Genomic DNA, 12,362 nt, shown 5'->3' on the forward strand with positions numbered 1-12,362 from the left:
TGGGGCTAGACTCTCCTCCTCTCTCCAGACCTACACAAAACTTCACACTGCCCACTTTGGAGATCTGTGTCCCTGTTCCCAGTAGCTGGCGCACACATGCTTGGATATTTGAGTTTCACACACACACACACACACACACACACACACACACACACATGAGAAAAGCTGCCCAGATGTAGTATCTGTGCCCCTTTCTACCCAGACTCTGATGTAATCATGCTATCACCAGTCAGCTACCCTAAGACTCTTACAAAAGGTACCCAATTATAATTTATAAAATTAATATTAATACAAATGGTAGACTGTGACCAAAGCACCAATGCTTTCAGGAACAGCCACAGTGTCACTAAAACAAGCACAAGTACTGTACTCTAAAGATGTTAAAAGTATTCTCTAAAGGACCAGCCACAATGAAAGGTATTAAAATATTTAATGATAAATAATAAAACAGAAAACAGGAGAATATTGAATACAGTAAACAATAGAGTTTCAACCACAGAGATATAAAAAATAATGCAATTAGATAGTTCCTCACAGATGCAGAAAACAATACTAAACTAGTCTCACTAAATAATCCTGACTAATTAAAGAATTACTGTTCTCTTGACTGCTTACTAAAGCAAGGCAAGCTGATGCGTGCTGAGTGTCTTACCACAGCAAAAGTCAGATGATGGCTCTCTGTCTGTGTTGACAGATGAGATATATATCCTGTCAGAAATCTTTCCTGTGAGATTCTAAAGTGCTTCTGCGAGAGCTGCAAAGAAACCATATGCTGGCTAGAGGGTGGCATCACCTCCGGTCACCTGACTGTGGTCCAATACACATACAGAGCTTTACTAAGATCTGCGGCAGCATCTGAAAACTGTAACACAATTTCAAGTTTTCACCCTTCCAGGGTTCTCTGATAAACATACACATTTGATCAGTTACAACAATAAAATCTGATATGCATGCATGCATTCTTTCTGTCCAGCAGGACCTACTGTTGATGCATTTTTAACAGAAGTAACTTTACAAATATATTTTTAATTCAAGCATCTGTACAAATCAGTGTGATAGTCAAATAACATAAAATTATTTACAAAACTCCAGCTAGCTTTCCTGGCATATGTACACATGCACTGCCCTACTCTCCCTTGCACAGATGGCACTACCTCATAACTTGACACCATTAATTTAAGGAAAAGGGAAAATAAAAATGTTTGAGTGCTTTCTGTAAATGTGAATGAATAGTGTTAAGAATATATTAAGAAGAATATGGATTTTTAAGTGGTATAATACGAGTGATGTAGATCTAATTATATTAGAAGACACAGTAGTTTAACAAAAGAAAGATTATAAACAGAGAAACTATGGGGAGGAAAGATAATCTGGAGTTTGGCAATGAGAGAGATTCTGGAATAGTCGTATTCTGTAGAAATACAGTAAAAATATAAAACTAACTTTAGCAAAAATGGGAAGATTAACAATGGTAGATTTAAACTTGAAAGAACAAGTATATAAAGTTATAACATTATATACTTATGCTAATTGTAAAAGAAGGACATTTCACTAGATTTTAGACCATGTAGTGATAAATATGAATATTAAAATAAGAGAAGACTTTAATTGTGATTTAACAGACAAGAGTAAAAAGAAAGGAAATTGTATAAGAAAAAATGCTGAAAGTTATAAGACATGGACTTTCAAAAGGGGCATGTATAGAACTGAAATAGAATATTTACTAGTGTCAGAAGGTTTAGTTATAGGAGAAGGGCAGGTAGTTGAAACAAGATTTTTGGATCATCTTTCAATATGGCTAGAGATAAAGGAAAACAAGACAGATATAGAAATAGGAAAAGGAATACAAAGGATTAATGAGGAACCATGGAATGAAGAAGGAAATAGATTAGTAATACAGTTAAATCTACTGCCAGTCATTAGCAGACCGGAGTTCCACTGTGGAGACCCCTAACCGGGAAAAGCCGAAAGACGCTACAACAAAAAATACAGTTATGGAAAGATTATATTACTCTGAGAACATTTTGTAAATCTTGGTCTGAATGGTGGATGATATTTAAGGAAAAATACAAAAAAATGTTTTTTTTTTTACAGTGAAAGTATGATGTGAGAAATGTAGATAAAGAAAAATATAAAAGAATATGCAATGGGCAGCACAGTGGTGCAGTGGTTAACATTGTTGCCTCACAGCAAGAAGTACTCTGGTTTGATTCTCGGCTTAGGTGCCTTCTGTGCAGAGTTTGCATGTTTTCCCTGCATTTGCATGGGTTTCCTTCGGGTACTCTGGTTTCCTCCCACAATCCAAAGACATGCATCTGGAGCGTTTCTCACCGGGCCTCCACTGAAAATAGGTTCTGTCCTAGTCTGACTTTTCCCGTCAACAAATGTTAAATAAATAAAATAAATAATGATGCAGCGGGAGATTTAGAATTAGAACATAATGATAAAAAATACTTTGACAAAGAAAAAAAAACTATATGAAAGAAATTAAGAAAACAATGCAAGAATTGTTATATAAGCAAACATGTTTTTACAAGGAAAAAGTAAAAGTATTGAGTTACTTAAGCAGATTAGTAAAGGAAGATTGTGGTGTAATGAGAGAAATAAAATGTGTTAAAGGAGAAATAGAAAGAACTCAGGAAAAGATTATAAATACTAGAGTACAATATGCACAAGAAATGATTAAAAAAGAATATAGTGAAAAAAACATGGAAAGTATAAAAAAAAAAAAAAGTAAAAGAATAAAGAGTAGGAAGAGAAGATTTCTTTAAATCAGCTAGATAAAGTTTTAGGACAGGTGAATATAGATTCTGTTGCAGGACTAGATGGAATAGGGTATGAAATGTATAGAAATTCAAGGGATTGACAAAAAATATTTTTTTTAAATTTTGAGTAAATAGTTGAATGAACGTTATATGTATAAATAATTATATAGTGAAATACTTAAATCCATATGGAAGAAGGAAGCTAGAAGATAATTAAAATGGAGACCAGTAGTATTAAATAATAATGTTTATAAGATCTTTATGAAAATAATACAAGAGAGATTTGAAACTAAAATGGAAAATATTATGGAAGCTAGAATATATAGTATAAAGGGGATGAGTTGTCAAGAATTATTAATGATAGATAAACTGTGAATGATATTATCAATGGAAGAAGCAAAAATCATGATAGAAGACCATAATAAGACATTTGATCCAATTGGGCATGATATCTTATGGGTAATAATGAAAAAATATAATACAAGTGAGAAAGGTACTTGTAAATGGCTGGTTAAGCCTAGAGGCTATGAAGAGTGGTGTAAGACAGGGATTTCAGATGTATACTCTTTGCATTCGTTATGAATGTGACAGTATGTGAAATTACAAACTGAAGGAGGCAGGATATATAGCACCTGAAAGGTTAAGAATGCCAGTTCTGTTAACATATGCAGATGACATAATTGTAAAAAGGAAAAATTGGATAAAAGAAGAAATAATTTGCACAAATGAGTTCTAGATGTGATATGGATGGCTTTAAATAAAGGAAAATGTAAAGGTTTATGTGATGTAGTAAAGATGGGTGGTATATATTTTACAATGAATGCAGTTTCTGTGCTGGGTAGAAAATGTGAGAATAAAGATTTAAGTAGAATTCAGTGGGGAAAGCAATAGAATAAATAAATGTGTCTTTTAGAGAACATGTAAATTGTCATTCAGAAAAATGGCTTATTTGCTAAATTATGTACTGATGGAAAAATAGCATACTTGTGTATTTATGTTGCAAACGGTATTTGAAAAGTAATTACAGATGTTTTTTTATTTATGTGGGGTTCTAGATTACATACAAAAACTCATCTTTTTACTGAGTTAAAAGAGGAAGGAGGTTTAGGGTTAATTAACCCAGTGGTATATGATGCTTCATTAAATTTGTACAAAGTGTTAAAGAGGATAAATGGAAAGGATGAGGAATTAGTAGTAAAACTGTTTACATGTAAGTATGATACATTTTAGGGTATGGTAAAAAAGAATCAAGGAGAAGTGTGTATAAATGAAGAAATAAAATGTTGCTAAGAAAAAATATTTTTGTGGAAAATAAGAATTAATGGTATAGAAAAAAATAGAAAAATATGGTGCAAGAATGTAATGATAAAACTGTGTAAGACCATGGGCTATCATACAGATGAAAAAATTAAAGCTATAAAATAAGAAGCAGATGCTATAATTAGAAAGTAGAATGTCAGGGTGGCGTGACCAAGATGCCAGTCTGATAGCAGCAGAAATCCGTAGCTCTGCTTAGATTTTAATATCCTGACAGGAAGTATACTTTAATTTTAGAAAAATCTAACTAAAAGATATATTAACATAGACTCTCTATTATTTTCTAAAAATTAATACATAGTCAAGAGAATTTTTTTATTTATTTCTGTCAAGAAGTTTTCTACTGGAAATCTCAACATGAGCAACTTGAAGAACCCACACCAGGAGAGTCCACCGAAGAAAGAACTACATCTTATAATAACAAACATCCAAGAACTGTCACTAAAAATGGACACATTTAAAAACAAAATGGATATTATCAAACAAGAATGCAGTAAACAACTGGAACTTCTAAATGGAATTGTTTGTCTCTTTAGGCTTTTCCCGGTTAGGGGTCGCCACGGCGGAACTCTGGTCCGCTAATGATTGGTAGTTGATTTTTATGTGCCGAGTTACCAGCCCTGATGCACAACCTTCAACAAAGGTATGCCCATTCACGCATGTTTCCACGCAGAAGACGCTCTAGCTGAGAATCAAACTGGATAGCGTCTTACTGTGAGGCGACAACGCTACCGCAGCACCACCACCGCGTTGTCGGAACTTCTAAATGGAATAGTAAAAAAAAATATGAACAGATTCTTGCCTTAGAGGAAGCAGTAACTGACATGGATACTAGAGTGACAGAAAATGAACATCACAATGAATTTCTTCTGAAACTAAACACCAGGTTGATTGTAAAATTGGAAGACCTTGAAAGTAGATCAAGAAGGAATAACATAAGAATATATGGAATTCCTGAGAAAGACGTGGGTGCTATCATGATTCATTTCCTCAATAAGTGGTTTTCATCAGCACTAAACATATCTGAATCCCTCTCTTTTGGAATTGAGAGGGCTCATCGGTCCCTGGCAAATCCAGCTTAGTCTCTGAGTTCATCTAACCCCAGGTCTATAATAGTTAGATTTCTTTCCTCACAAGACAAGGACTTGGTGCTGAAATCAGCTTGGACTAATTCCCCTAGCAAGATGGGTGAAAAAGTTATTTGTTTTGACAATGACTACACCTCTACAATCATATCCAGAAGAAAGGAGTGTGTTCCTCTAATTAAGTCCTTGAAAAAAAGCCAATATTAAAGCTCAAATTCTTTTTCCTGCAAGAATAAAAATAACCTTGCCAGAAGGAGTGAAGGTCTTTCATTCCCTACAAGAAGCAGTAGAATTTATCCAAAAGAAGAAAATACTGTCGGACATAGCAGAGATGGAATGGTCATCCCGGAGTTTGAAGAGACAGGCAACAAAAAAATGGATGGCCTGTGAAGGAAGGAGCAAACAAAACTAAGAAACTAATGGGCAAATGAATAAATTCATTCTAATTTTAAATGCTTTGTTGTATGAATCATAATGTATTTGATTCTGGAAAATCTCTATACTGTAAGGTAATGTGAATCATCTTTATTATTAACTTTCTCTTTTCCTTTCTATATCTACTTATTTTAATTACATATAGTACTAAGTATTTAAATAGCATTCTCTTTCTCTCTTCCTATTCCTTTTTGTTACCAATGTTCATTTTCTCTCTTTTTCCCCACTATAAGTACTTCACATACTTTTCCCTTTTAAATAACTACAAATTATATATGTCTTCTAATTCTTTAGTAAGAATAATTTGACTTAATACCAAAGTGCATTTTTTCTAGTGGGTCAGTGGTGGGGTAACAGTATGTTTCTGATTAGTGTTTCTAACTAGATGATTGACTCTTTATTAACATGCATATAAACATTAATACAGTACATTAATGGTGTTTTATAGATGGCTTAATATAAGTTATATTACTATATTAGTATATTAATATGTAAATACATACACACTAGATTCTTTTTTTTCCTCTGGTCTGGTTAATTGGCAGGTAAATTATTGAAATGTTATACAATTATTTCTGATTTGAGGCAGCTGTGGGTTCATCTTTCATGATGTTGATGTTTTGTGAGGAAACAGGTGGTCTGTGTGACTGTTCTCATTGTGGAGATTCATGACATGCACTGACAAGGCAGCTTGAGTGTTTATTTTGCTTTTTGTAAACTCTAAAAGCTTCAAGAATTGATTTACTTCTGAAAATGCTTTTTTTCCTCACTAGAGACAACCTCTGCTGTTCATGAGCCTATTTAGATACTTTTTAACAAGTTTATGAAGCTGCAGCTTGAGGAAATAACAGCGATGACATCACTTGACCTTTTGCACTTAAGTGGTTGTATTTAGAATTCTTTTCTTTTGAAATTATGTTAGCCTTCATTTAGATACTTTAAATGGTAAATAATTAGTTCTGATAAAAGTGTTTAACTCTTTTGAAAATACCTATGTTCTTTTATAGATGCATACATTCTGCAGATTCAGTGACACTTTTAGTAACTAAATGACATCAAATGAACTAGGAGCTGCATTAGAAAGCTCATTATGCATATTAACATTGGACTTATGTTACATAACTAAACCTTTAGTAACTAAAGAGAGGGTTGTAAGGCTTTTCTTGGTAATAAGTGTTTATATATATATATATATATATATATATATATATATATATATATATATATATATATATATATATATATATTCTGTGCAGTAACAGAAACCTGGTTCAGGGCTCCCGAGAGCACCCCAGCACTACCAGGTTATACCTCATACCATGCTTTTCAGCCCCAAAACTTGGACCGAACCACAAAAGGAGGGGGAGTATTGATATTCATCAAAGATACCCACACCTCCAGGTTGGTGGCAAAGCACGAAGCATCAGAGACTATCCATGTGCAACTAACAGTGGGTAAAACTGCCTTCCAGTTTATAGCCTGCTACAGACCACCCACCCAAACCCAGGAACCCCACTCGGCCTTCCTGAGAACACTGGAAAATAAAAGGTCTCTCCAAACACCATTATATTGGGCAACTTCAACTACCCAAACATAGACTGGGAGCATTACTCTAGCTCCAACACCCTAGCCCAAAGGTTCCTAGAATTTATAAACTCAAATGCTATGGAACAACTTGTTACCACTCCCACAAGAGGGGAAAACATACTGGACCTGATCATCACCAACATGGGGACTCTATGCTCCAGACCAGGAGTGTATCCCTCACTGGTAAGATCAGACCATAAACTAATCTCACTGGATATTCACATCCCGACCCCACCCCCTGCCCAGAAAACCACAGTGAAAAACTTCTCTAAAGCAAATTTCATACTCCTCAAAACTGAGGTGGAATCCTTCAAAGCCCCCGGGCCTGTGGAAAATACGGCCCAGACCGCAGAATCCTTTATAAACGCATTCTATGAACACCTTCAGGAATGCATGGATCATGCGATCCCAGATAAAACCAAGACCCAATCCTCCAAAGGCAGACGTCCTGTCTGGTGGACCCCAGCCATAAACAAACTATACAATAGAAGGAGGAAGCTACTAAATGATAGAGCAAAATCCCAAAAAGGGAAGGCATCACTGATCAGTATTAGCAAAAAACTACGGGCACACATAAAATTGTCTAAGGCCAGCTTCGAGAGAAAAATTGCACAGGACACTAAGGATAATCACAAGGCTTTCTTTAGTTATGTTAGGAACCTGGGTGGTAATTCCCAGATATGCTCAGAATTAGTCCAAAATTACAAAAAATACACCGAACCCACAGACATTGCCAACATCCTAGCTGACAGGTTCAGCGCAAACTCCCCCCCCCCCAAAAGGGCAAATATCTATCCCAGCAGAGTGCTGCTCCCTTGACATCTCAGATGCTCAGATAAGAGCTGCCCTTTCCAAAGCAAAAAACACAGCATCAATGGGACCAGATGGTGTCCCGGGCTGCGTCCTACATGAACTCCAAGAAGAGCTAAACCCAAACATAAAACTACTGTTCAATCTCAGCCTTACTACAGGATATGTGCCCAAAGAGTGGCGTACAGCAACAGTGGTCCCTCTCCATAAAGGTGGTGCCTCAACGGATCCTGGAAACTATCGCCCCATAAGCCTGACTAGCTTGGTCTGCAAAGCTATGGAAAGGATCATCATGGACCTCATAAATAAAGATATTGGGGACCTACAAACACTGGATCCTACCCAGTTCGGCTTTGTTAAGGGCAGATCCTGCCTCTTAAACCTGTTGATTTCTTTGAAACAGTCACCAAGGCCATTGTCGAGGGGCAAGTGGTCCACACAGCCTACCTGGACCTCGCAAAAGCCTTTGATACAGTACCCCACTCGGGCATTATAGATAAGCTCTCCGGCTTAAATATAAACCCCTATGTCACTAGATGGATTGCAAACTGGCTCAAGGACAGAACCCACATGGTTAGAATTGCTGGAGCCATGTCAGACTACAAACCAGTTACAAGTGGTGTCCCACAAGGCTCAGTCCTGGGACCTCTCTTGTTCGGTATATATTTCTCGGAGGTACAGGCCAACACGGAAGGACTGTGGCTGACCAAGTTCGCAGATGACTGCAAACTGGGCACCATAATCGACTCTCCAGCCGACACAAGCATCCTCCAAAAGGGCCTCATAGAAACAGACAACTGGTGCCAGAGCCATGGCCTCAAGCTAAATGCCAAAAGTGTATAGTCATCCCTTTGGCAAAAACAAGGTGCCCACAAATTACCACATAGGTGGTAATCCATTAAGTACAGAAGAAGTAATTAGGGACCTGGGGACCCAAGTTGATAGCAATCTCTCATTTGACAACCACGCAGCCAAAGTGGTTAGAAAAACATTTTATATAGCCCACCTAATCATGAAGGGATTCACATCTAGATCAGGGGAGGTCATCGTGCCTCTTTACTCATCCCTCATGAGGCCCATAATTGAGTACAATGCCCCTTTTGGGATGTACCTTACCAGACACCTGCAGCAACTGGAAAGACCCCAAAAGTACCTCACCAAGAGGATCAAAGGGCTCAAACAGATGCCATATGCTGCCCGGTTAAAGAAACTCCAGCTCTACTCAGAGGCATACCGCCTGTTCAGAGGCGATATGTGCCTGACGTATATAGCCATGTCCAACCCGGAATTAATGGACATGCTGCACCTCAGAAAATCCAAATCCCATCGAGCTACGCGCTTGAGAGACTTGAACCTCAGCACTGAAATAAATAGGACATGCTGGAGGGACAGATTCATAACCCAGAGGCTCCCTTCACTCTGGAATAAAATCCCAGTTCAGGTTAGGCAGAGTCCCTCATTGACTCTGTTCAAGAGGAATCTTGATGAGTGGATGGAAGATCATAGGTTTACCCCGGGTATCACTTCTGTGTCACTGTTAGACAGAGGCACAGTATACTAACCTCGAAAAAGGGCATAGCAAAATAAATTTAAAATGGGTGGCGAAAGCCAAACATATTGTGGCTAGGCTTATAAATGCCCTAGGGCAGATAGCCTAGTATGAACCTATGAACCTATATATATATATATATATATATATATATATATATATATATATATATATATATATATATATATATTTTTTCAACAGAGCCTTACATGAAAAATGTTAGATGACTGACAAAATGCTTAAAACATCTGATGTTTCTTGAAAAGTCTTGGAAATATTGACAGTATTCTTAACCTTCAGCTTCTAATGTTTATACTTTGATCTGATGTGTATTTCTGACATATCTACTTATCAGAGATGCTTTTATTATATGTGACATATTCATATAGCTTCAGTTATATTGGACACTCTCATTTTAATGTGTATTTCCTGGAGTCAGATTTCTTTAGTTGCTTTCATAAAGCTTTTCTTTTTGTTTTTATACTATATTCTAAGCAGAGATGCATAATTTGTGGCTTTTGGTGTTGGAGAGGTGGTGGATGGGTAGTTTAGTTAAGTTTTTAACTAAACCAGAAACTTTGTTTCATGTATGTATTTGTAAATAGTTTGGGGTTTTTGAAAGTAGTGCTTAATACATGTTATGCATCCATGATAAGTAAGTTTTCAGTAGATTTCAAGTCAACACAGAAGAAAGGTCTTTCAGCAAGTAACAACATACACATTATAGTCAATGACTTATAAATGTTTGTAATGGTTTGAACAATAATGTCAAAGTAGCTGGTTTGCTTAAATATATCAAAATCCATAAAGCCCAGATCATCTTTTACAGGAAACCCATCTATTAAAAAAGACCTAGAAAAATACTCATTCAATGGCTATACCATTCTGGCTGATTCATGTTTTAAGACTAAGAGAAGGGGCACTCTTATTCTCTTGAAAAATACTTATATTATGCCAAGAATTATAGATAAAGTTTCAGATTAAGATGGGATGCTAAGCATGGTTATTTTGGAAATCAATAGGAAGTGTTATACTTTGATTAATACATACTAGATACCAGGACTAAGTGCTAAATATGTTGACAAATATTTGGACCTGATCACTTTGAATGCAAAAGGGGAAATTATAGCAACAGGTGATTTTAACTGCCTATTATCAGGCAATGATACTTCTAAAAATGGTAAAATAAAACCAACATCTCAAGCCAAGAAGTTAAATGACTTTACAAACCAGATGAACCTTAAAGATGTACATGTTTTAGAGGACATTATTCCTAATTCTATACTCACTATTCATATCAGTTTGGTACACAAACAAACATTGATAAGATCTTTGTATCAAATAATATATACTCAAAAATAAGTGACATATCTATAATGACTTGTCCACTTTCAGACCATAATGCTATAAACTTTACATTAACTACATTTAGAGATGATTTAAGATTTCTACAGAGAATTCCTGCTTAGATAACTAAGTTAAAAGACTTTAAGGAATCGAAAATGAAATAAATAGACATGATGTTATGTTGCCCATATCTCGCCTTCGTTCTTGCTGTTTAGCTCCGACTCGGCCATATACTATAGCTCGAGAGCTTTTACTGGTTCAAGGCTAGCCCCTATCCCAGCATACCTAGTGGCAGTTACCCAGATCTCGTTTGCCGCTTACAGCATCAAAATTGCGGATACTGGCTCAGGCCAAGTGTTTTTTCTTGTATTATATTTTTGATCAAAATTCTAGTTTAGCTTATTTTGTTAGCGAAATTGTCCGTCGTATTTCTATCTATCCCTATCCCATCTGAGTGACTTGGTTTTGTGTAGTGTAACCGTTTTTTTCTCTCTGGCCTTTCCCTCTTCCAAACCCGTTTAAATTAGAGGGTTCTTCTTCTTCCCTTTCTTGCCTTTCCTCTAACTTTAAGGAGTTGTCGTTTAAGTTAGAGGCTCCTTAGGTGGGGAGTTCGCCATTTAAATTAGAGGCTCTCCCCCCTTCTCTGTTTTTATTTCCTCAGATGATGATGTGGAGAGGGTGGTAAAGAGGCTTCTTAGGACACCTGCATTAGCCAAAATACTTTTGGGCTCATCCCAGACAGAAATGGTGCCAGCAGCCCAAACAACACCTGTCTCGATTCCTCCTCCGACTCCTCTGAGTTCGGAGCCGGAGTGTATGGAAGTCATAGTGGTGGAGCTGTCAGTTCCAGTAACCTCCTCTGGTCTTTCGGTTCCGACTATCACTCCAATCTCCTCAATACCCCCTTCTGTCGAGGGATCTGGGAACCGACTCTCCCTCGTAGGCTCCGAGGGGGGGAGCGGCATCAGACCCTTGTCTGACCCTACTCTCCCTGTCGGAGCTCCAGTACAGGTCAGCTCAGTTCCTACATTGGCCTTGGAGCAGTCACTCTTGGTTCAGAGGAAGTCTTTTGCTTCTTTGGAGCCAGAGATTCTTTCGGGTCGGGACCGCGATATCTTTGAGGTGATGAGGAGCATGCTGTCTGCTGAGACAGCTCTCTGCTCCATTAGCTCCTTTGCCTTCGGTGCCAGTGTCTGCCTCTGAACCTCCCCTCCGGCTCAAGTGTAGGGAACCCATACTCCAGGATGCCCCATTGGGTGATCCTACCTCGTCCTAAACTTCCTCTGTGCATCCCTCGGAAGAGGACTTGAAAGAGGAAGCATGTGGACTCCCCTGAGTCCTTGACATCAAACACGGACTTGGATGCCTCAGAAGGGTCCCCCGGTCCCCCTCTGAAGATCTCTTTTTCAGACATCTTAGAAATCCTTAGAGGGGTGACTGGATGTCCCTTGCCCCTTCTGAAGTTGA

At 37.4% G+C, this 12,362-nt stretch overlaps 1 protein-coding gene across 1 annotated transcript in view; it reads left to right on the plus strand.

Moving 5' to 3' along the window:
• Nucleotides 1-12,362, plus strand: part of PGAP1 (post-GPI attachment to proteins inositol deacylase 1) — a 2,682,422-nt gene that overhangs the window by 2,621,178 nt on the left and 48,882 nt on the right. The gene's annotated exons all lie outside the window — the stretch shown is intronic.

This window comes from Protopterus annectens, chromosome 2.part0, assembly GCF_019279795.1.
Source record: "Protopterus annectens isolate FY-2018-M chromosome 2.part0, PAN1.0, whole genome shotgun sequence".
Taxonomy (NCBI): domain Eukaryota; kingdom Metazoa; phylum Chordata; order Ceratodontiformes; family Protopteridae; genus Protopterus; species Protopterus annectens.